The sequence below is a fragment of the Vicugna pacos genome, chromosome 18 (assembly GCF_048564905.1).
Source record: "Vicugna pacos chromosome 18, VicPac4, whole genome shotgun sequence".
Lineage (NCBI taxonomy): Eukaryota > Metazoa > Chordata > Mammalia > Artiodactyla > Camelidae > Vicugna > Vicugna pacos.
In genome coordinates, this window is record NC_133004.1 from 6,305,894 (window position 1) to 6,330,606 (window position 24,713).

Sequence of the window (24,713 nt, forward strand, 5' to 3'; positions counted from 1 at the left end):
AGAATTGAGATATGGTCCCCCGTGATCCCTTCCTGCCCCAGGTCTACTGCAGTTCACCTGCAGCCTTCTGGCCTCTGCTCAGCGGGCCTCTGTCCCAGGACTAAACTCATCCTTTTCTTCCCTTGTCAACATTTCCGGTACCTTTCAGAACTTGGTCTCTTCCCTGCAATTCAACCCTGGCAGATGTGATGGTGGTCAGCGTGCTGGTGGGCAGTCCTTTGGGGACCCCCAGGAGCCATGCTGATTCTCCTGAGTCTATCAATCTGGGTTACAGAACAGTCGAGCACCGAAGGAAGCCCATTCACGTGATGTCAACACAGCATTTCATCACTTTCATTTTATTTTTAAATTTTCGGTGGAGAAAATATTTGTAGCAAACTCTTCCAGATATTCACCGCCTGCTTTCCTCACCACCATTTCCTTGTTGGCTCTGGTGCTAGTTTTATGAATCAGGATTCTTCTCTGCTCATTTCTGGCAGCAGGGCTTGCCGAATCCTTGATCTGCATTTGAAGCAGAATGCTTCTTCGTGATGTCAAGGTGATTCTCCTATTTCTGAATATTTCGTGTACACTCAGCAACTGTTTCAAGTGAAATGCTCTTGTCCAATTTCGGTTAACTCACATTTGCTGATCTCCTGCTTTCATGCTGAGGGCAGTTTCTTTTTCCTCTAATAAAAGTTAGCAATTTGCATTTACTCTGGAAGGTACTGCCCCGAGATGCTTTTGTTCTTAACAGTTTTAATACAATTCACCCATTAAAATGTACATCGGTTTATACTCTATGCCCAGAATTGTGCATCCCATTCAATCTTAGAACATTTTCATCCCCCCAACAGGATGCCCCGTAGACATAAGCAGACATTCCCATCTTCCCCATCCTCCCCCAGCCCCAAGGAGCCACTTTTCTCTCTGTGGATTTGCCTGTGCTGGACATTTAATGTAAATCGAGTCACTTCATGTAAGTGGAACCGTCTATTGTGACCGACTACTTTCACACTGAGTAACGTTTTCAATGTTTGTCCATGTTGTGGCCTGAGTCACTATTCTATGCTTTGCTATTGCTGAATAACATTCCACTGTATGGCTGGGCCCCTCTGTTTACCCATTCACCAGGTGATAGGCATTTGGGTTGTTTCTGCTTTTTGGCTGTGATGAGTAATGTCGCCGTGGACACTCATGTGGGATTTTTTATGTGGATATCTGTTTTCACTTCTCTTTCGTGTGTGCCCAGAGAGCAGAATTGCTGGGTAAGTCAGAAACGAAATGTTCAACTCTCTGAGGCCCTGCCAGGCTGTTTTCCAAAGTGGCCACGCTGTGTTACGTCCTCACCAGCAAGGGCTGTGCGCTCCACTTCCTCTGTGTCCTCATTAGTGCTTGTTACCATTTTTTTTTAATTATAACCTATTGTTGTGAGTGTGAAGCGGTTTCTCCTAGTGGTTTTGACTTGATTTTCCTTACAGCTAATGCTATTGAACATCATTTCATTGTGCTTATTGGACATTTCTATGTTTTTCTTGAAAAATACCTTTTCAGAACATTTATTAATTTTTTAATTGAGTTGCCTTTTTATTGTTGAGTTGTAGGGGTTTTTTTTCTTCATTTGGAGATACAAATTCCTTATGAGATAAATGATTTGAAAAAATTTTCTCTAGTGTGTTGTTTTTTCACTTTCTGAATGGTGCCCTTTGAAGCAAAGTTTTAAATTTTGATGAACTCCAATTTATCTCTGTTTTCTTTGTTCCATGTGTTTTGGGGTATTATTTTAAATCTGAAGTATTTTATTTAAGCTTTTATGTATAAAATATCTAAATTTGTAGAAACAGTCTAGGAGATGGGTGCGGTTGTTTTCCCCCGTCTTTGGATAGGAGACTGAGGTGCAGAAAATTTCACTGAAATATCAGTGTCACAGCTACCCAGTGCTGTGGGAGTTCAGACCCCTCATGTTTTTCCCCAGAATATGTGATCTTCACCACCATGCTCCACTACTGCCTGGAATCATTAATGAAAACATCTTTCCTTTTTTGATTTCTTGTGAGTTTGTTTTCTCATTGGGGACCTCATCTCCTTATTTTCCTTTCGGATGTCAGTGTAGATTTATTATAGGGCTCATGTAGGCAGAAGCATTGCTATCAGTTAACTTCTATATTACTCACTCTCCAGTGATGATTGTTGCTAGTTGACCTAATCAAGTCATGCTTAAGTCTTTCCTGCTCATGACACTAAAAACAGTCATGACTTACAGAACGCTCAAAGAAGAAAGTACTTGATTGATTTTATTTTGCTACCCAATCAAACCAATCAAGTAAAAACCCCAGTGTTGACACAGACTATAAGCCCTCCAGAATAGGGTCACTGTCTTCCTTGTGTTTCATTTATTTGGTCACAGTGTCTGGATAGTGCTTTGCTGTCCAGCAGTTTTGTGAGGATACTGTGCTCGTGAATATTTGTAAGCACAGAATTTTGACAACAGACTGTGTTGTTCATTTCACAAGGGAAAAGATAATATAGAAATACTGCTCAGATCTATTTTAAAATTAAGCTTGGAAATTTGAGAAGAATTCAAGAAGCCATACAAAGCTCTTTTTCACTAATTTTAGATCTATCTTAGACACTTTATGGTTACATAGCAGAGTAACTTATCAAGTAGATTTGACAAGAGGAGTGTTATATTGATTATTTGATTTAGTTGAAATATTCTACCAGGGATAAAGTCATAAGTGCCCATAAATGAACAAATATGTTTGTATTTCTATGCAACATGGGAGCAGACTACATATGTTTCTATATAATATATATGACTGTGTGTTTTAATCTGCCTGTCAGTGTTTTTTATAGTTTTTCAGCAATGTTATAACTTCAGAATTCTTCTAAGTTATTCACTCCCGATATTACTGCAGTTTGTACTGTGTATTCTATCTTATGGATGGGATTCCACTGTCCCCTCAGTGAGACATTTCCTCTCCTATTCCGTTAGTAGCAGAGTTAAAGGAACTGTGATTTCTAGGCCTTTGCTTTCCATGTGTTTGCAGTTGGCTGTAAATCACGAATTTCCCTTTCTTGAGTTTTCATTTTTCAATAAGAATTTTTAAAATAATTGTTAATATGTTTCACCAGTCTTCCTAGAAACTTGATGTGTTTGTGCTTTTCAGTTTTCAATTTATGAAAATTGTAAATGCACACTTGTTTTTAAGTAGTCCTTTTTCACTAGATATTTGTTTACTTCTCTAGAGTTAAAATAAATTTTTCCCAATGAATGAATCGGTGTTCATGTTTTAAAAGATAACTTACTTTTTATTTTTCTTATTTTAACAGGTATATTTGTTGTACAGAATTTAGAAAATAAGGATAAACAAAATAATAACTTAAAAATGGCCTCTAATCTCACTTGGAGATACAGATGTAAGGTTTGAAATTGAGAATTACAAGTCCTCTCACGTTGTACTTCTCTTTCAAGTACGTTTTGGTTACTGAGACCCTCGAATTCCCATATGAATTGTAGCAGCAGCTAGTCAGTTACTGCAGAGGAGCCCGCTGGGATTGTGATCGAGACCACGTTGTATGTATGCATCGCTCTGGAGAGCACTGCCATCCCAAGAATGCTGTCATCTGATCCAGGAATCTGCGTGGTGTGTCTTTCCAGGTATTTAGGTATTCTTTAATTTTTTTCAGCAATGTGTATGGTTTACATAGTATTATTTTATTTATTTTTTGCCTTTATACTGAGGACAAGTGTGCAAGGTACCAGGATTAGAGTTGTATTATAGCCCCGCAACTTGCTGCCACCATGGACGCTGTGGTCTCTCTTTGCCCTTTGTAAAATCTCGCACAAAATAGGACCTAAGTAACTCTCTCTTGAAAGAATGATTATATGATTGCTGGATGATGCTTGAGAGTCCTTGTGATGATGTCTTTTTCCCAGACTTTCCTCTCTTCTTAACTATGCCCTTTCCCTTCCTTTCTTCCAGCCTGGGTTTCAGCATGCCTGTGGCATTGATTTTTCTTGTCTGTGGACTCATCCTTTCACTAGTTCATGATAATGTTACATGTGGGCTGTGGAAACTTGCTAGATGTCAAGAAAGAGCAAATCCATTGCATGCTAGATTTTTTAGAGTGTGTTATTGTATTATCGATTGAAATTAAATCAGGCTGACCCATTGAGCCATCCCCTGAGCTCTTTTCGCCTTCCTACAGGTGATACTGCTCTCGTTGCTGCATGTGCCCTTCCCCCAGACTCGGTTTTGGAGTTGAGTAAGTCACCATCACTGGAGCCCTCTCATTAAAAGATGAAGAAAACCTTTGCTCCTTCTCCCTGCTTGGGGACTTGGATGAGATGAGGTAACAGATAAAGAATGGAGCCCCACCTCATTCTGACCACCGCTCTTTCCGTTCATTTCTCCAGGGGAAGGGTACAATTCAAAAATATAAAGATTGTGAGCTAATGAGATAGACAAGACAACCGATCATTTATTAAATATCCTTTCATGCCAGAAACAAATGTATTATACACACAAAAAGCACATAAATTACGGTAGTACTGTGGTTACAAACGTGGGTCCGAGTTCGATTCCTGCTCTGGAGTGACAAGTCCTGTGAGATGGAGAAATGGTAGATCGGCTTAGCCTCTCTTGGACTTGTTTTCTGTCCTGCAGAGATGGGGTTCGCTAGGCATCCCTACCCCGTAGAGGTGCTGTGGGGTGTAAATGACGTGAGTGGGCAGCCCGAGCACACCTGCTCGTTACTCGTAAGTGCAGGATAGCACAGCTTTTGCGGTGATGCCTTTATGACCACACCGTGTAGACTCTCAGTGCTCCGAAGGGATGCCTTGTGGATTGGAGATGGGATTCTCACTTCTGTAAATACCCAAGAATTGGGTTATTGGGCCTTGCTGATTTGAATCTATTCTTTAGAAAGTACATAATGTAGATATATTTTTCAAACATGCATGCTTTTTTTCTTTTATTATTTATACTTCTACCCTCTCATCTCTTGGTGTGACATTTCATGGAATCCAGGAAACAGTCCTAAGCCACCTGCCTCTTCACACTTCTTTGTGGTGGTTTTCTTCCCTGACTAGAAGAGGGTTTTGCATAGGAAATTTTGTTTGCTCCCCTTCTCTTGGAGTCTCCCTGTTTGTCTGCCCATCTCTCACCTGTCCATCTGTCCATTTCTCTACCCACTCATTCTTCTGACTTGTTCCAAGAAGCATTTCAGGCAGCTTACAGAAGAACAGATACCAAATAAACAGGTGAGAAAATGGGGCCAATTTCAGACAGTGAGGCTTGCAGTTGAGCCTGTGTGAGATTTGCAGGCGTGAGACACACGCCTCTGCCTTGTGCCTTATAAGATAGACAGCATCAATATGCCTGAGGCTCCCAGCAGACACAGGGAAACAGGGTTTGTGGGAGATGCTTACTGTCTGTGAAATAAATAAGTGGCTTAGGAGAAGCCCAGACTTTCCAACTACTAAGGCTTAGGAGAATATATTGAGTGTCTTCCAAAATCAGATTATTGCATCTTTTCTTTTTCAGAGTTTTATGTATAGTTGGTTTACATTCTATACCTGGAAATTTCTCCAAAACTGCTGCCCACGTGAGTCCCATGACTCGGGAATGGGGTGGTTCTGCTCATTGACGGGTGTTGGCCAGAAACGGAAAATGACAGCCTCAAAGGAGCCTGGGATTAAGCAGTTATGTTTTGTCAGTGCTGTAGATTTCAGAAAATACTTTTACCATTTCTCTCCGCCTGAGGAAGCAGCGTGCTCTCTTCCCAGCATCAGGAGCTCAGGGCCACGTGATGGTGGGGCTGACTGCACTGCCGTCAAAACAGCTGTGCTAGTCACTGCAGGTGTGGTGCTTTCACGTAGTGCATTTCATGTTCTTAATAGGTTTCAACAGGTAGTTAATTAACTGAGTTAATTAACATTTAATAAATATAATGCTTTGTTGAAAAGACAGTTATAGGCAGAATATAAGTTGTGAACAATATAAAAAATGTTTCAATACTGAAATTTCAGTAGGGAAGATTCAGTTTATCTTATTTCCGCCTCTCTTTAAAAGAGAAAAGAAACAAGACAGAAAAAGCAGAGGATGATTTCTGTTCTTCCTCTCGGCTTGCAGGTGCCTTCACCTCCAGTGGCATCCATCCAGACACCAGCACTGACACTGGCCGTGCTCAGAACTGCCTCAGCCCTGAAGACACAACTGACAAATGGAAGGGGGACGCGCCCTGTTACAGCGGGTGCTTTCAATTTTTGAGTCCTTATGTAACTGCGCGGTGTTATTCAGGATCACCCATTCTGCACTGTGTGACGGTGCTTCGGTATCTCCTAGTTATTTATTTCTGTAAGTACTCATGTATTTTTTCCAATGTGTGTTACTAGACATCTAAAAATGCATTTTTCAGATGAAAAATAATGTGTATTTAATATAAAATTCTGAAAAAAGGGTCAAAAGGGTCTATCCTGTTCCCAGTATTCAGAGATAATAATTAACACTTTAAAATCTATTTTCTGTTCTTTTCATCAGTGTGTATTACCTCTGTCATAAAAACCAGCAAGCACTGTGTGCCTGTTTGCTGTGTGGAGACCTCCATTTTCCATTCAGCTTATGACAATTTTTTTTACAGTATTCTATCTCCGCTGGCATGATTTTTAATGACCAGTATAGCATTCTGTCTTGTGGAGTCCTCGTCCATTTTACTTTGGACTTAAGTAAACTTTTATATTCCAAGTAAACTTAACTGGAATACTGAAAAGAGAACTGTGGTGGTACCGAAAGTCCCCTACTTCCCTTCCCCTTTTTTCCTGAGAGTAAAAACTGCTGACAATATGGAGTATATATTTCATGACCTTTATGCCTATGTCATATATATATACACATACATAAACGTATATGAGAAATCTATGTATATGTGTGTGTATATATGCTTTATTGAAAAATAAGGCCATACTATATGTTTTCTGCAGCTCGGTTTATTCACTCAGGTATGTATCACAGACTTCCTCTCCCTCCAGACTCACCCGGTCCTTTCAGATAGAGTAGAGTGGTCTCCTGATGTGCAGGTTTGGTCTCTTGTGTAAGGACACCTTTCGTGGGAGAGAACTGTGGACAAGGCCTTGGACCACGCCGAAACACCGGAACTTTAGTGGCCACAGCTCACCGTGATTTACCGCATCATTGTCTTGATGGTGGACACTTAAGTTTTCTCCATTTTCCACTGTCAGAAAGGGTGTCTGACTGGCATCCTTCTTGTACAAACATTCCTGTGATCTTGTATAAGTATTCCTTTAGTTAAGGTTTCTGGAAATTTAGTCCTTGGATGTGACAACTACATAAATCACAGGCTCCTTTCAAGTGAATCTAGAAATTCCTTCTCCTGTGGGGAATGAAAAGATGTAGAATAACTTATGTAACCAATTCTCTATCCGTGGGTATGATTCCACTTCAGCTTTTCTTCCCACCAATGTAAACAGTGCTGTGTAAATTCTCTGATGAGTACATCTATTTGAACTGATTATTTTGTAAATGAAACGATTCCTAAAAGTGAAGTTCAGCCTGTGTGTACACACGTTTTCCAGGGTTTACATATCCATTGACATGTCGTCCTCCAAAAGATCGCTCACAGTTTGTTGTCTCAAAGATGGACACTAGCTAGAATATCTTTTAAAAATATTTGCCAATATGATGAGCAAAATGATTTTCATTGTTTTAGTTTGCACTTTATGACCAGTGTGCTATTGAGCATTTTTCACTCATTAGCCATCTGACTTTTAAAAAGTGAATGATCCCTTTTGTCCTTTGCAAATATTTAAGTGAGGGAGCTTCTTGTTGCTTTGTGACAGCTCTATGTATATTATGAACATTAGCCCCTTGTCTTCATCAACATGTATCACAGAGCTTTCCCTTGTCATTTTTTGCCTTTCATTTTGTTCAGTAGGTTCATTTTTGTTATGGCCCAAAATAAACTTTAGATAGTAAATGTCTTCTTTTTTGGTTTTATTCTTGATATTATTCTTAGAAATGCTTTCTTATAATGGTATAAATTTCTTCTGTAGGTTTTCTTAATCTCTAAGATGGAGATGATAATGGTGCTTGTCATAGTGAGGAGAAGCTGAATTGATATGAGCAAAGAGTTGTATTTGCTCTTATTAGTACTTTCTAATATTTACATCACTTTCTGTAATTTTTCTTGCAGTCATTTTGACCGGAATAGAATTTGTTTTTTCAAGGGGATTCTGTGATTGTCCCAAGACAATTATTGAATTCCTACTTTGCTCTTTAATTTGAAATCCCACCTGTAAAAATACTTATGTACACTAGAGTCTCATTTTGAGTTCATGATTTATTTCTGTCAATCTTACTTTCCTACACTAGCACTATATCTTACATATTGTAAAAATTTATTTAATATCTGACAGTGCAAATTTTTTGATTTGCTTTTCGATCCCTATTTTTCTTTGCTAGTATTATGACTTCATTTTTCCTAAAGAATTCTAATATAATTTTTTCAAGTTAAAAAAAAGGATAAGTGTTGTCATGGGATTTTTTAGTAATTTTGAATTATCTTTAGGAGAACGTACATCTTTACAAAACTGTTTTCCTCCATACAAAGGTTGATGTCTCTACTTTCACACTTCTTACTTTACCCCTCAGTACAGTCCTGTACTTCCTCCATATACAACATGGGCATTGTTTTTGAGTTTATTCCAGATTATTGTTGATGTTTTTGTTAATTTTTTAAGTGAGAAATTTTTGCTATTATATTTTTTAACTGTTAAAACTGACACCTAGGAAGGCAGATTCGGTTTGTAAATACTCACTTTGTAACTTCTCATTTAAAATTGTAAGTATTAAGTACTCGATACACAATCCTTTCTTTTCTGTTTTTAAAAATTTGTTTCCAAGATTCTCAAAATGGTCATAGCTAAGTAGTATAGGTGGGGAGAGAGATGGAGAGAGGTTGTGTGGCTCATGTACAAACTGTGAGCACTTTCATGGCTGCCTTTATGCTGGAAAAGCTGCTGAAGAGTCCAGGTTAGACCAGGGGTGGCTTTGTATGCACTTGAAAGCCAGCTTTCCTGCCTGTATGGTGAAGCCTGGTGGGCGTGGCAGGTAGATGATCAAGGTCGAATGGAGGTTATTGGCTGCACAGAGCGCTGTGTCTGAGAACTGGAGACCATCGCCATGGGAAATGCTTGGTGCCAGGAACAATGCAGAGGAGCTGGGGACCCTGTGTGTTAAGGATTTTCCAGCCCTCGGAGTGGGAAGTTCAGACTCTGCATTCAGATCTGAGTTTGAATTCATCCTCTTTAGTTTACTTGTCCTCTGACTTTGGTCAAGCTATATACCCTCTTTCACTTCCTGTTTCCTTGTCTCTCAAAGTAGGAGAATTACAGCCTGCTGCTAGAGTGTTTGATCAGGTTAAATAATTTGTGTCTATAAGATGTCACGTACAGTCACAAGCTCAGTGAGAAAAGGGCTGTTGCCTGTTCTTCTGCAACTCAGTGCTTGACAAGACATGGGGGAAAGCCAGTCCGTAATTTGTGTGTGATGCAAGTAGGAACAAAAATAATGTCTTGCCTTTCCCTAGAAGTACTCTTACAGCTTTGCTTCATTTACATCTTTCCTCCTTTCCTTTCCTCTTTCCCATCCTCCACCAAAAGAGCCTGAGACTCTCTCAGAATAATAGATTCAAATTAATTTAAAGGTAGGCTCATTCTCACGAAATAATAGTAACATAAAAAAAAATCTGTGCACATCCCAGAATACGTTGTATTTGATTTACACACACACACGTGTGCACACACACAAACACACACAATCAGGCTACCTCCCACTTGCAGAGGGAGAAGGACCACTTTTTCTGAGTTTTCACTCACTGAGCGTGAGAACAATGTCTCTTACACAGACTTTCACCAGGCTTCGTGCATGGTGTTTTTAATTGAATTTTGGCTTTGTAGCCATAGATATAGTCTCCTAATAGAAGAGAGAAAGTGGAGACATAGACATTCTGCTGAGATATTGGTGTTATCATATTTTAGTTGGAACGGACTTAAGACAGCATAGAGACATAACATTTCATGGGTGAGAATCCATTATGTTGTCACTTGGACAAGAACCTGGATCTTCTGCCATCTTGTCCACGTGGGTGAAGAGGCAACTGGGCAGGGGATGGCAGGCATCCTTCTTGCTTGAGTTCCATGTTCTTGCTATTTTTCATTGCTCAGCTGCCTTTAGTTTATGTACATGAGGCCTCACATGGGAAGGTCACTCTGTCCTGATAGAATGAGTTTCTTATCAGCAAAAAGCTCTGGACCCACTCATATTTCCCAGAGTTTTCTGCTGATCTGCTGACACTTTATATAATTGAGACTTAAGAAAATACTGAATATAAAATCCTTATTGTTATTGTTTGCCCTCGAGTTCCATAGGAATGAGGTGCTGTCTCAGGCTGTCTAAAGTTAGATCTGAACAATGATAGGGTGATAGGTTGTGCTGCTTTACCTCCAAAGTCAAAGGGGATTTCCACCTTAGCTTTTAGAATCAGGCAGATTAGTTCAAATCTTGCCTTTACCAATTATTATCTTTGTGTCTTGGGGGAGAAACTGTACTTTTTTGTGTCCAAATTTGTTTATCTGTAAATAAGTTCAGTATTTATTTTAAGGTTTCTGTTTCAGAATTGAATGAGCTAATACTCTCATTTATACCTAAAATAGTGATTGCATGGTTCTATGCTGGTGCCTTGGTAGTTGATTACTAAGGGACTCCGCAGTGAGAATGGGGGTGGGGGACTCCGGGGTAATAGAGCTTATATTCCAGGATATGCTTGTAAAAGACTGGATGTGCAGTGGATTTTTAGTAAATATCTACTCCTTTCCTAATCTGCATTGATTGTGTATATATCTTTATACTAATATATGAACAATTTTTATTGCAATTTAAATATCTTTGTAGTACTTACAATATGTAGCTTTAAAAAATACGTGAAATAAAATGATTTGACTTTTATTTTCTTTTCAATAAGCATAACAAAACAAAATAAAAAGAAGAAAATGTTTGAAGGAGTAGAAATAATTTTATTTCTTGGAATCAGTTCCGTATAATAGGTTTTTTGTTTGTGTTGTTAAACAGCATATAAAACTGATAAGTTGTGACATTCTGGAAATGAGGAAACAGTGGAGACATACTACCTCTGATGCAGTCACTTTGTTACCAAGTTCAAACTCGTTCTGCTTGCTGCATGACAGGCAAATAAATCGGGAGATGAGATGTTGGAGTAAGGAATAGTGACTTTATTTGAAAAGACGGCAGACCCAGAAAATGGCATATTGATATCCAGTAGAACTCTCTTCCCCAAGGCAGAATTCAGTCTCCTTTTATACTAAAAAGCGGCGGGGATGTGGCTGGTTGTTGCAAACTTCTTGCTGTACGAATTGTTTCTAGTTGAAACCCTTTGTTCCTGCAGCTGTTCATGTGGGTCAAATTATGGTGCCCCCGTATAACCTCCAAAAAAAAGAATTTTTTTGCAACTTGCCATCTGTACATAAGTGTAGAAGAGCTAATATCCTTAAAGATCAGAGCCCGGAGAATAGGCCCTCCTGGGTATTTCAGGCTAAAGGCAACATTCTTTTACAAAAGGTGCAGAAACAGCAAGTCTGAGCCTAGAAAACAAGGTACAGGTTTAAAGTCAGACGAACACATCTAACATGGAGTGAAATTTGTTCTTTTCTATTAGAATTACTTTTTCTACCTCATAAATAATTTTAGTAAGAAACATGAGCAATTTTTTTTATTTTTGCTTCTTAATAAAGGACTACAACTACACTTTAGTGAGCAGGGATGCTGTGCGTGCTTTGGGGTCACAGCAAACTCTTGTTGGGGGTGCTCGACCCTGCAACATGTCTGATGCCCCGTGAGTGTTGGTGAATGTCCCCCTAACCAGGGGCTCTCTTCAGGAACCACCATATGGGCATTGACCTCTGGAGACCTGTTTTTCAGCTGCAGGAAAATTTTTCAGAATCTGTGATGGGAAAATCACTCCAGCTGGGGATAATCAGGGAATAAAGGAAGAGGAAAAGGGCTTGAATTAGAGTAGAAGAGAAAGACAGAAGATCAGGGAGCCTGGGGGCTTGGCAGCGGGGCCTCGGGAGAGAGAGTAGCAGAGAAATGGAAGTGACCGTCTACGGAACCAGCTCCTGCACCTTTCCCCGCACCCAAGCCACACAGCTCTTAATTGGACCCAGGAATCTCTCCTGTCTGGATGTCACCCTGGGCAGAACCTTGAGAATCGAAGGTAAGGGGTGGGCAGCACTCACCTAGCGAGTCACTGAGGACTTTGATCAAGTCCACATTGACATTCCCAGTCATATGCCTTCACCTGTTCTTTATCTCAGGATCTGAGAAGCAGGAGCAAGGAACACAGGGAGAGATCCAGGAAGACATCTGACTGTGTTAAGAGACGACAGTCACAGCGACACTGGGAGTGAAAACACTTGTAGCAAAATAAAATAAATTCACAACTATTGCATCAGAGCTGCATGTGTGAGAGAGCCTAAGCCTGTCTCAGAGTGCAGGGGACAAGAGGAAAGGAATGGTAAAATTAACACTGATAATTGAAATTTTGTTAAATAGCCTGCTACAATTAATTTTATCACGTGAATTTATGCAGGTTTATTTCTATGAGCATTTATAGGTTCACACAACCCCACCAGCCCGTCTTGCCCCCATCGGGGATGGGATTTCTCAAGCACAGTGCCCCTCCTGCTTGCGTGGACCACGCTGCGGGTCCTCGCCTGGGGCCGCACTGCTACAGGACACTGAGTCCCCGAGGCACGATCTGGGATACATGACAGGAACATCTGTGCTCTTGGCTGAGGGCCTCCGTTTCACCCTACTGTGTAAGAATGCCGGTGACTCAGTTAGAAGCATGCATCCAAGCCGTCCTTCCGTGTCATCACCATGTAGAAGCAGTGTCTGAATCTTCTGAATTTCTGCAGAATGCGGCTTACAGTCACCTTCAACAAGTGAGTGTGTGTCCTCTTTCAAGTGGAGGAATTACTGCCGTTTTCCTGGAACTTACTCACCACTAGTCCATCTGATTTTTCTGTGCTAGGATTCAGTATGGCCTGCTAATAACTCTGCAGTCAGATCTAGAAACCCTGATGAAGAGGATTATTTATTTTCTTTCTTTAGATGATAGAATTTTATTTTCAAAATTGTGAGTTTTCTGTTCTTGGAGGAATTTTTTCGGGGGTTGGATAAACAACTTTGCTCTTACCATCTTTGTGACCTGTTGCTATATGCGTTTCACCTGTCTTCTGTCACTTGTGAGGCGGTTCCATTTGTGACCCTGTCCTGGTTGTTCATGTAATAAAACATAAAATCTGTAAAAGTACAGTCCCTTTTACTCCGAAGACATTCCACAAATACTCCTTTAATCTGTGTGTGGTTTTAACAAGACACAATCATTAGAACATATACTTGCAGGTTGCCAGTGCAAAATCCCCAAATCAATTGTCTAGCTCAACATCTAAAATCTTTCTAATCTACGTTGGATTTGTATGGATAAGTGATGTTGTTTGCTAAGAACTCAAGACCAGGTTTATAATACAGGCTGATTTAGCTCAGCAGGTCCTCCCAAGCTGAAGCTCTGCCAGAGGGCGGGGCCAAGGGGAGAGGGCGGGTCCTGCCCTCCCTGAGCTGACAGTTTCATGGCAAAGACCTTCACCAGGTGAAGAAATTGAAGTTTCTTCTAAGAAAATTGGGTCTGAAGAGTCCAAAAAGCGCTGGAGTGACACAATCCCATTTGTCTAAAGTAGGGAAGAGTGGCTGTGGGGCCACTTGGGAGACTCATGAGTCCAGGTGCGCAGTGTTGGTGGCTTCCACTTGAGTGGTAGGACAGTCAGTGGGTAAAAGCGAACAGATTGAAGGCATGTTTTGATGGTTAAAATGAAAGGATCAATGCTGTCTGTGAAGGTAGGATGGAGTAAGGCCCAGGTTTCTGGGTGGATTAATGAGTTAAATAATGGTCCTGCTGTGTTCTGAGGACGGAAAGCTGCAGAGGGAGTTCTGGGGGAAAACTGATGAGTTCAGCTGTGGGTAAAGTGAAAAGGTATTAGATGTGTGATCTGGGAGCTCTGGTGAGAGCCAGTAGTGAGTAGGGGGCGGGGAGAGAGACTTTCAAATCATTTTGTCTTCTGAACATACATATAAGAATGAGTAATGACATAACCCCTCTATATTCTGGATTTAAAACCCAGTAACATTTTGCTATATAGGCTGCAGGGGTTCTCAATTTTTTAATAGAAATAAAATAAATTGAAACAAAACAGTGGAGTTAATGAACATCTTAGAGTTGATGTGTGTCCTTGTATGTATTTTGATTTCTCATCTGTTTATAAACATAATCTACAAAAAGTTAACTTGCTTAGCATAACTGTTAAATAGAGGGACGTGACACACTCTGTTGGTGGCTCAAGGTGATTTCTTGGGCAAATTATGTAGCCTCTCTGTGCCTTAGTTGCATCTTCTGTGACTGCCCCCGGGCCCCTCATCACAGCTGATTCCCTAGAATAGATGTTGGGAGGGAGGCTGCTGAAGGGAGTAAGAGGTGGCAACTGCTAGGGACACTCAAGAGAGAGAGAAAAACAGATTAAAGCCAAGAAACTGAGTGCTAATACACTCAAAGGAGAAAGAATCCCGCAGTGTTTTGAGTCCCTTAGCATAAGGGAAACAAAATCACGTGGATCCAAACTCTTGAGCATATGAGTATTGTGGGTGGGAGGGTGTTATCAGAAAAGGGTTGAAAGAGGCCTTTTGGTTTCCCTTAACGTTTCCAGTAAGGATGGGGCACAGAAGCAAAAACCACCCACTTCACAGTAGAAGGTGCTGTTTTGTGCAAAACTGACGAAGGTTGGAGACCAGTGATCAGTTGTGCTGGCAAATGAAGAGACTTCTGGATTGGGGCACTTGCTGTGACTTCCAGGTGACCTGCTGGCTGGGGGCTGTGAGGCGGGCAGTAGGTTTGCAGTGTGACCTGGGCATAATCCCTGGCTCTGAGGCCCCTGCAAGTTTCTGCAGCAGCTGCTCTTGCCCTGCGATGGGAGGGCATAAAAGGGCATTGTAGCACACGAGGGCAGGAAGGGGCTGCTTTAAAAGCAGACATGTAGCCTCCTGCAGCTGCAGACCTGCAGGCAGTTTGGTTCATTGTCGTGGAGTGGACTTTGGAGGCCTTAGTGTCGTCTTAAGACTTGTTTTCCCTTGGGGACCGGGTGTGCCTTTGCATATTAATATTGAAGGTTTGGGCTTCTGGCAAAGCTGTTTTCACAGATGGGTATATACGTAACATATCGTATAAAATAAAACGTTTTTATTTAATATGTGGGACTTTGCAGTTTTGGGGAACAGCTCTTTTGACCTGGTCTCCACGGAGGACACTAGCGGTCGGCAGAGCGTGCGGGAGGGCAGGCGGCCTGCAGTGCTGCTGCGGGGGGTTCTCCCCAGCATGGCGCTCTGCTGAGTTCACTCTTCTATGAGTTTGGTTGCCAGAGGAGCAGACAGCATAGTAATGAGTTCTGGTGGGATTGTATAATGACAGGAAGAAAGAGGGAGCCGTAGTTCTTCGGGACTACTACACTCTTTTGGTTCCTGATCCAGTGTGTCCCATTACAGAATTGATGAGTTGTGTCTATTTTGGGACTTGATTGAAATAAACGTGCAGCCTGAATGTTAAGAGTTATGTTTTATTTGTCAGGAGGACTCGAGCCAGGATGACTGCCTCTCGGAACACTCTGAGGGACTGCTCCCAAGAGTAGGGGAGAAGCTAGGATTATATAGGAGCTTTACAACAAAGACCAGATAGTTAGAACAATAAAACATTGCTTGTTATCTAAAGAAAGCCAGATATCTCACGTTCAAGAATTTAGTGCTTTTCAATATATGGGAGGAAGCCAACATTTGGGCTCACTGAATATATTCTTTAGACAAGCACCTAGCTATCTAGGGCCAGTAATCTGTCCTTTCTTATTCTGAGTCTGCTCAGAGGGCACCGTTGTGAGTGGCTGCAGGCCTGTTTTCACTGGGGTGCGGCAGCAGTCGCTGATGACTTGTTTTCAGCATTCTTTGTTTAGTGACATGGTTGCAGTATTTTCATTCACATTGTAGTATTTTCGTTCACAGAAAATTATGATATTACCCTGATTATGGATAATCTGGAAGCTTGGAAAGGAACCGAGATGGAATTACTGCAGGTAACTTCTACTTTAATAAGCCGTGTGCAAACATGAACACGGAGGAAGCATACAAAAGGATTCGGTGGTGAATGGGAAGGGTTTCTGCACGTTACAGGAGAAGGCAAGGCAGAATTCCTCTTCTTTGTGGGCAGGGACGTGAGTCCAACTTTCCTTTCTGAAGTGCTTTCTGAGAACAGTTTATGGTAATTAAGGAACATAGACAAACGGTGGCACACATTGCATTTAAGAGCTGGCCGGTTTCAAACTTGGGTATTGGACAGGTGGATTTCATAGGCAAGTGGTCAGGTGGATGGGACAGAGATGGAGCCCAGGCCTGGGGCCATATTCACGTTGAAATCGCCATTACCTCACCATAGCACCTTGGACTAGAATGTAACCACTCTTAACCTGTTGGTGAATCTGTGAAATGGGCATGATAATATTCGTTACTTTCTGGGATTGTTGTAAGTTCTAAAGGGTATTATAGCACACATGAAACACTTAACACACTGGCACTTAGCAGTTTACACTTTGTGCGGCCACCAAGCTTGGCGTGTGTCAGAGCCGTAAAGGCAGTATTTATCTGTTGAGGATGCACTGGTAGCCCCTTGGCTAGGTTGTGAATTTGGTGATTTCCTTTAATACTTGTAACTCTGTGTTCCATGGGCAGTTATTTTCATAGACAGATGAGGAATCTCAGGGTAAAAAAGACTGTAATTTGCCCAAAGTCAGACCATAATTTTGGGTGCAGGGGCCTCGGTTCAGCATGGGCCCCTGGGACTTGTGCCTTCTCCGTTCAGCACCAGAGCCAGATGTGGGCTCGGCTGTTTCCCTGCCCAAAATATCCGGCAGGCCGCAAGACACAACTGGCCCCGTGCTGCTTGAGCAAAATCTCCGGAGGAGAGGCAGTTACAAAAGGGATAAACATAAAAACAGACGACAGCAAACTGTGATCAGCTCTGAGAAGGAAAGGAACACGTCTCGCCGTGCAGAGCTGGGAGCTTTCCCGTCGGGCTGCTCTGGGGGCGTTCATCTCAGCTTAACAAACTCTGCTGCTGCACCAAGGCAGGAAGGCAGGGCGCGTGTGGGCAGGTAGACAGGGCCTCATTGATCGTACTCATTCCCCATTAAGCGACAGCTCTCACGGGCACTTAACTAATAAACAGATGTTGGCCATAATCGTCACGCATTTTGACTGGTAGCTTTATTGGCGCCAACTTTGAGAGGAGGTCATTGAAGCTGGGGAGTTTGCTGCATGCCCGTGATTACCATGGAAATATTCCCACTGGTCTTTCAACCTAGACTGGTGTGGCTGTCATGTCCCGGCCCTGTGAATGGCATCGTGTAGCTTCTCCCAATTGCCCCAAATAACTTACATTGATATGCTTAATTCGTAGGAAATGGTATGTGGTAATAAGGGAAAAAAGGCAGTAAGAAATTGTTTGGAAAACTAGAAAAATACCTATTCTTTCCCAGCTGGGGGAGCGTACCCTGTATCACCCACCCTAATCACTGCCTGTCACCTCCTTCCTGCCGACTCCATGTTCAGAAGCCACTCTGAGCCTTGGGAGAACATTTTGCCTCATGAAACTTTTGACTAGGACCCGTGACTTCTCTGTCCCTGGTTAACTCTCTCTTCAAAGCCATGTAAATTTTTTGCAGGCTCCTCCACTCAGATGTAAGAATAGCCTCTTTAAACTTCTTGATGCAGCTCCTTAATGAAGATCTTGCGATGGAAACCTAGCCAAAACCTGGGAGGTATGCACATAGTGACTGCAACCACAGCACTTTGTGAGTTCAGAATCAGTGGGGTGGGTGACTCAGGAAAGGCTTTTTTAAGGTAATAAAGGGAAAGAGAAAGGACGCAGGCTATGTGAGAAAGAAACATCTCGGTCACAGCCAGCAAGACACCTGTGTTCAGGATGGGGTGTGGCGAGTGCAGAGTTCTCACAAAAAAAAGAACTGATGTGATGGGAGGGAGGACAGTTGGGTACTTTATTGGGGAGGAAAAAAGTGGGCTGAACATTTCCTGGTTGAACAAGAGGATTGTAACATGACGTGCTTGTATTTTGGAGAGAAGGGTTTTGTGGGGACAGGCCTAGGAGTACGCTGTCTGGCTGGGGAGTCAGCACAACAGAGAAACACAGAGAACCGGGCAGACCCCAAGACCCATGCTGGGGGAGAGGCTGCCTGCAAGCTGGAGCCCTGGAGGCTGCTTCTGTCCCTTAGCTGGGGTCTCAGACCTCCCTTCACAGACCAGTCCTGTTGATAGAAGAATAAAAAACGTTGGGCATGAGAAGGGCTGTGTCCCAGGCTTTTGTTGAGTCCCTGCGATGTGCCCCACCAGATTTTGTTCCTTGACTTCATGCAGTAAAGAATTCAAGAGCAAGCCAGTGTTGAGTAAAGGTATATTTATTCAGAGAGATACATTGATAGGCAAGAGAAACTTCACGAGGTGTGGGGGTTTGATGCTCAGATTAGAAGTAGCTACACACTTCACAGACAGAGTGTGGGCCTTCACCAAAGAGGGAAAGAGTGGTGACCGCGAGGTGGCGCTGTGTTGCTTGTTTTCTTGGGCTTGGTGGTTTCATATGCTAATAAGTAGAAGGACCAGCCTTAGGGCAAGGGGCTGGGATTTCCAAGGAGTTGGCCATTTCCCACCCTTTGACCTTTTGTGGCTATCATTGGGACTGCCATGGTGCCTGGGGCATGTTATTCACCACGTTACTATTACAATGGGTGTTTACTGAATCTCAAGATCTGCTAGAAGTTACATCTCTTCATCCTGAGCCTCAAGACCTATTGGGGTTTGAATCCTTCACCATTTCTATGTTAATTGCGGTGGCCTTCCTTGAATGGCTGTGCTCTTCCCCCTTCCATCCTGTCTCACTGTGATGACACAGAGACAGCAAAGGCCAGGCCCTACCTGTGCTCCTGCATTTAAAGGCTGCAGGTTTGGGGTGGGCTTATGATGACTCTGAGTGTTGAGAAGGATGTTTCAGATTTTCCCACGTGAGACATGGGGACCTGCCAGCAGCCACTGCAGATTTATCCCACGGGCATTATCCCTTGTGTTGTTATGGAAACAACAGGCCAGCCAAGAAACAAGAATCACTCAGAGGGTTGGAGTATTGAGATTTATTACGTTGGCGGGCTCTGAGGGGCTTCTTTTCCAAAGCTCTGAGCCCCTCCAAGATGTGCACATGATGTTTTATACGGTTAATTACAAGTATGGGACTATTAGCCAATAAGGCTCAAACAACATAAAGCAAGGAATCAGTACACTGAAGCTTATCAATTTGGAACAGATCACGTTACTGACAATTGTTCACCTTGGATTTTCGGGTTAGCTTATTAGCCCAGTAAACTGACACTAAACTTCAGATTTACCAGGTATCCCAGCAAAACTTACATCACTAAACCGACACTTATCACACTTAGATTTGTGACTTAGCTTGTTAGCCCAGCTGGGGTTTTCCTTCACAGTGTCACTTATCTTTTCTATTTTTCTTTTTTGCTTTTTTTAAGTATTTAATCCAAATTTAATATCAGGGTTTTTTGGGAAAGAAATTTCTCTTTTTCTTTTCTTTGGTGATCTTTTATGGGGGCAGGTAATTAGACGTATTTATCTGTTAGTGGAAGCCCTGGGGCTTGAACCCAGGACCCCGTGCACGCTAAGCACACGCTCTACCACCCGCCCCATCATCTTTTCTTTTTGGTTTAGCTGCCAAGAATCCTACAGCTGAATTTCTAGTCAGCCTTTAACACTTGCTCTGACTTCATGGAATCCATTTTTATGAGTTTATCTCCCCCTGGTTTCATTTAAGTATTGAATCTCCATTTTCTCTTCATTCTCAGGTTTGCCTTTTTGTTGTTAAGGTTGTTAAGCTGTTTTTAAAAGAATTGTTTAAATTCTCTTTAGCAAGAGGCTGAATGTGAATAAATATGTAAACAAACAGCACAATTAAATGCTTTTATACATTCTAAACTATTTAGTAGTTACTTAAAAACCGAATTGAATATTAAAGTGATAACATTTTAGAAATACTTTTTAATTTTTTAGAAAGATATAGCTGATTTAAAATATGATATTAGTTTCAGGTGTACAATAGATGCTCCATTTATAGTTACTGTAAAACATTGTCTGTATTCCCTGTGTTGTAAGGTACATCCCTCTAGCGTGTTTACATTACATGTTGCAGTTTGTGTAAGAAAGTTGGGTAATGCAGAGTCTGGGACGTGGCTGTGTCTGACCCAGGTTCACGCTCACCCTGCCTGTCAGAGCTCAGGCCTTCACTCCTTTCTGCAGGGGAGCGAGTGGAGGCAGCTCTCATCAGTGCTGGCACCACCCTCTGAGTGGCAGTGACAGCAGTCACTGTGTGTGGACGTGCAAAGTGTTTTTCCAAGAGCTTTATATGCGTTTCTGAATTTAATAATAAAAGCCCTCCTGTGAGGAAGCGTTTTAAGCTTTTAATGTATAATACATCTTATTTTGATATTGATAGATTTCAAACCACCGGAAAATTTACAGGAGTAGTAAAATAAAAGCTTAGATACAGTTCACCTTAAAGGGCACTATTTGACTTTTTGTGTCTGGATTTTTAGCATAAAGTTTCAAGGTTCATCGATATTGTAGCCTGAATTAGTACTTTATTCTTTTTGTTTGATAATATCATTTTCCTTTTTTTCATTTTTGGTCTATTTAAAAATATTTTCATTGAAGTCTAGTCAGTTTATAATTTTGTGTCAGTTTCTTGTGTGCAGCACAACACTTCAGTTAAATAGGAACATACCTGTATTCATTTTCATACTCTTTTTAAACACAAGATACTATAAGATATTAAATATATTCTCCTGTGCTATACAGTATAAACTTGCTGTTTATTTGTTACATACTCAGTATCTGCAAATCTTGAACTCCCAATTTATTCCTTCCCACACCCTCTCCCCACTGGTTACCATAGTTTGGTATCTATGACTCTGTGTCTGTTTCTGTTATGTAGATAAGTTTATTTTTTTGTTTCTTTCTTTTTTTTTTAGATTCCACATGTGAGCAATCTCATATGGTATTTTCCTTTCTCTTTATAGCTTACTTCACATAGAATGACATTCTCCAGGTCCATTGATGTTGCTACAAATTGCATTATTTTATTATTATTTTATGGCTGAATAGTAGTCTATTGGACAAATATGCTACAACCTCTTTATCCAGCCATCTGTCAGTGGACATTTCGGTTGTTTCCATGTCTTGCTATTGTAAATAGTGCTGCTGTGAAGATTGGGGTGTAGGTGTCTTTTTGAATTAGGGTTCCTTCTGGATATATGCCCCGGAGTGGAATTGCTAGTTCATATGGGAGGTCAATTTTTTGTCTTTAGAGGAACATCTATACACTTTTCCACAATGGCTCCACCAAACTGAATTCCCTCCACAGTGTAGGAGTGTTCCCAATTCTCCGCAGCCTCTCCAGTATTTATTGTCAGTGAACTTCTGAATGATGCCTATTCTGACTGGTGAGAGGTGATACTTGATTGCAGTTTTGATTTGCATTTCTCTGATAATGATATTGAACATTTTTTCATGTGGCTACTGGCTATTTGTACATCTTCATTGGAGAAATGTTTCTTTAGGACTTCTGCCAATTTTTGAATTGATTGTTTGTTTTTTTTCATATTAACTGTAAAAGCTGCTTACATATTCTGGGAATTAAGCCCCTAGCAGTTTCATTTATTGCAAATATTTTCTCCCATTCCATAGGTTGGTTGTCTTTTTGTTTTGCTTACTGTTTCCATAGCTGTGCAAAAGCTTGTAAGTTTAATTAGATCCCTCTTGTATATTTTTGGTTGTTTTTCTATTGCTTGAGTAGACTGATCTAGGAAAACATTGCTGAGATGTATGTCAGATGTTTTGCCTCTGGTTGCTTCTAAGAGGTTTATAGTGTCTTGTCTACATGTTTAAGTCTTTAACACATTTTTAATTCTTTTTTGTGTATGTTGTGTGGCAGTAGTCTAGCTTCAATGATTTACATGCAGCTGTTCAGTTTTCCCTACACCATTTGCTGAAGAGGCTGTCTTTACTCCATTGTATGTTCTCACCTCCTTTGTCAAAGTTTCAATGACCAAAAATTTGTGGGCCTATTCTTGGTAATTTTGTTTATCCGTTCATTGATGGATGGATATTGTTAGTAATTGTTGGCTACTCTGAATGATACTGCTATGAATATTGATGTGAAATTTTTTATGAGAATATGTTTTCATTCTTTTGGCTGTACATTTGGCCCGTCATATCTGTAGTTTCCACTACATGGATCCAGATGGCTGATTGTAAAGGGACTCGAACATCCTTGGATTATGGTTTCCAGGGTGTGGGGTTCCTAAAACCAACCACCCAAGGGTATTGAGGGATGACTCTACATATAGGAGTGGAATTGCTGAGCCATATAACTCTAAGCTTTTGAGGAAATACCAGACTTCTCCAAAGAAGCTGCACCATTGTCCCTTTCCCCTGGCCGCATATGAGGTTTCTCTGCCTCCTGAATGACATTTGTTATTGTCCATGTTTTGGCTATAACCATCCTAGTGGGTGTAAAATGAGATCTCATTTTGTTCTTGATTTTGCTAGTGATGCTGAGCATCGTTTCATATGCTTATTGGCCGTTTGTATATCTATTTAAATTCGTGGTAAATTTAAAAATTGTGTCTATTTCCTTGTATTGTTCAGTTGAAAGCATTCGTTATATATCCTGGATACTACTCTCTTATTAGATACATGCTTTGCAAAATTTTTCTTCTATTCTGCAAACTGTCTTTTCACTATATTTTTTTTAAACATTAAAACAATTTCTTTACAGGGGAGGTAGATAGATGAAATGATTTATTTTATTTTTCTTGCTAAGCACGCCCTCTCTGACTTGAGATAACCATTTCCCCTGTCATTTCACTTTCTTGATGATGTCCTTTGTAATAAAAAGATTTTAATTTTGGTGAAGTCCAGTTTATCTGCTTTTTTCTTCTATCACTTGCGCTCTTGATTTTGTATCTAGGAAACCAAAGCCTATCCTAGGCCCACAAAGATTTATACTGTGTCTTCTTTTAGAAATTTTATAAGTTTAATTTTTACATTTCTGTCTGTGATCTATTTTGAATTAATTTTATTTGTTATATAAAATATGGGTGTTCAGATTCCAGATTGATTCTTTTGCCTGCAGATACCCAGCTGTCCCTGCACCATTTGTTGAATAGGCTATTCTTTCAATGGAGTGTTTTTTGCCCCCAGTTGGAAAACTGTCTGTAAATGAAAGTTTTCCCCGTGGGTTTTTATTGTGTCTCTTAAATTTATTTATCCAAACTTATGCCAGTTTCATACTGACTTAGTGCTATAGCATTTTAGTACACTTTAAAGTGAGTCCTCCAACTTTACTCTTCTTTTTCAAGGTTGTTTTTGCTGTCCTGGGCCCCTTGCATGTCCATATGAATTTTGGGTTCAGTTTTTCAGTTTTTGCAATGAAGTTGGCTGGAATTTTGATAGGGATTCCACTGAATATATAGATCACTTTGAGGAGTCTTAACATTTTTAATAATATTGTCAATCATTCCATGAAAATGGAATGTCTTCCATATATGTAGATCTTTTAAAATTTATTTTGATACTTCAAAAAGTTCAATGTACAAATCTTGTAAATTTTTGTTAAATGTATCTCTCACTTTATTCTTAATGCTGTTGTAAAAGGAAAGGCTGAGTTTCTTATGGGTGGTACTATATATCAATCTTCTTATTTCTAGAATTCCTTCACAGCAAATACCCTAGGTATATATTTGCTACATAAATCTATCCACAACTATTCCCCGCCCCGTGTTATAAGAAACCAAGACCCAAGGTAAGCTACTTGAAAACACCTATGTGGAAGTGAGAAATGAGACCCATGGTTGGGGCTTTGTGCAGATGATACTGAGAGCTTATTCAGAATGACTTTTTCTTAATTACTTTTAAACAACCCTTTCAGTGTATTTAGTCAGATACATTAAGATTATGCCCTTTTGATGTGCGGAGTAGCTAAGACTATAATTTTCAAATAAATTCTAGTGAGAGTGTTGTACTTGAAACCTAATTTGCATCAATCTTTGAAGAATTATGTTTCAGGAGATTTGACTAAAGAACACCTATCTTTATTCTATAACGAGGACTAAATGCTCAAGCAACATGTAAGAGTTTGAGCAAACTGCCCCCGCCCCGTAGTGCTGGGTGGCTGCAGCTGTAACTGGAGTCAGTGCTTACCTCTCCCAGTACGCTAGTGCTGATCTGCTCAAAGTGGTTCATCCAACAGTTTGTCAGTAGCCTGTTGGACAAAGTCATAAAACATTGATTGAAGATTGCTAGAATGCAATATATTCTTACTAATATTAAGTAAGCACACATTGAGTGCTTACTGTATGATGGAATTGTCCCTCAGCCTCACATGTATATTATTTCTCTTAAAACCTCATATAT

At 40.8% G+C, this 24,713-nt stretch overlaps 1 protein-coding gene across 3 annotated transcripts in view; it reads left to right on the forward strand.

Moving 5' to 3' along the window:
* The window catches only part of LOC140686882 (trafficking protein particle complex subunit 9-like), a 592,436-nt gene that overhangs the window by 80,207 nt on the left and 487,516 nt on the right, over window positions 1-24,713 (forward strand). For 2 of the 3 annotated variants that reach the window (XR_012060864.1, XR_012060865.1), the window contains exons 2-3: window positions 3,455-3,640; window positions 6,117-6,221. The gene's annotated coding sequence lies outside the window, so the exon portion shown is untranslated. Of the gene's footprint in view, window positions 1-3,454; window positions 3,641-4,191; window positions 4,249-6,116 lie in introns of those variants that run through there. The other variant, XR_012060863.1, reaches the window with a different exon arrangement.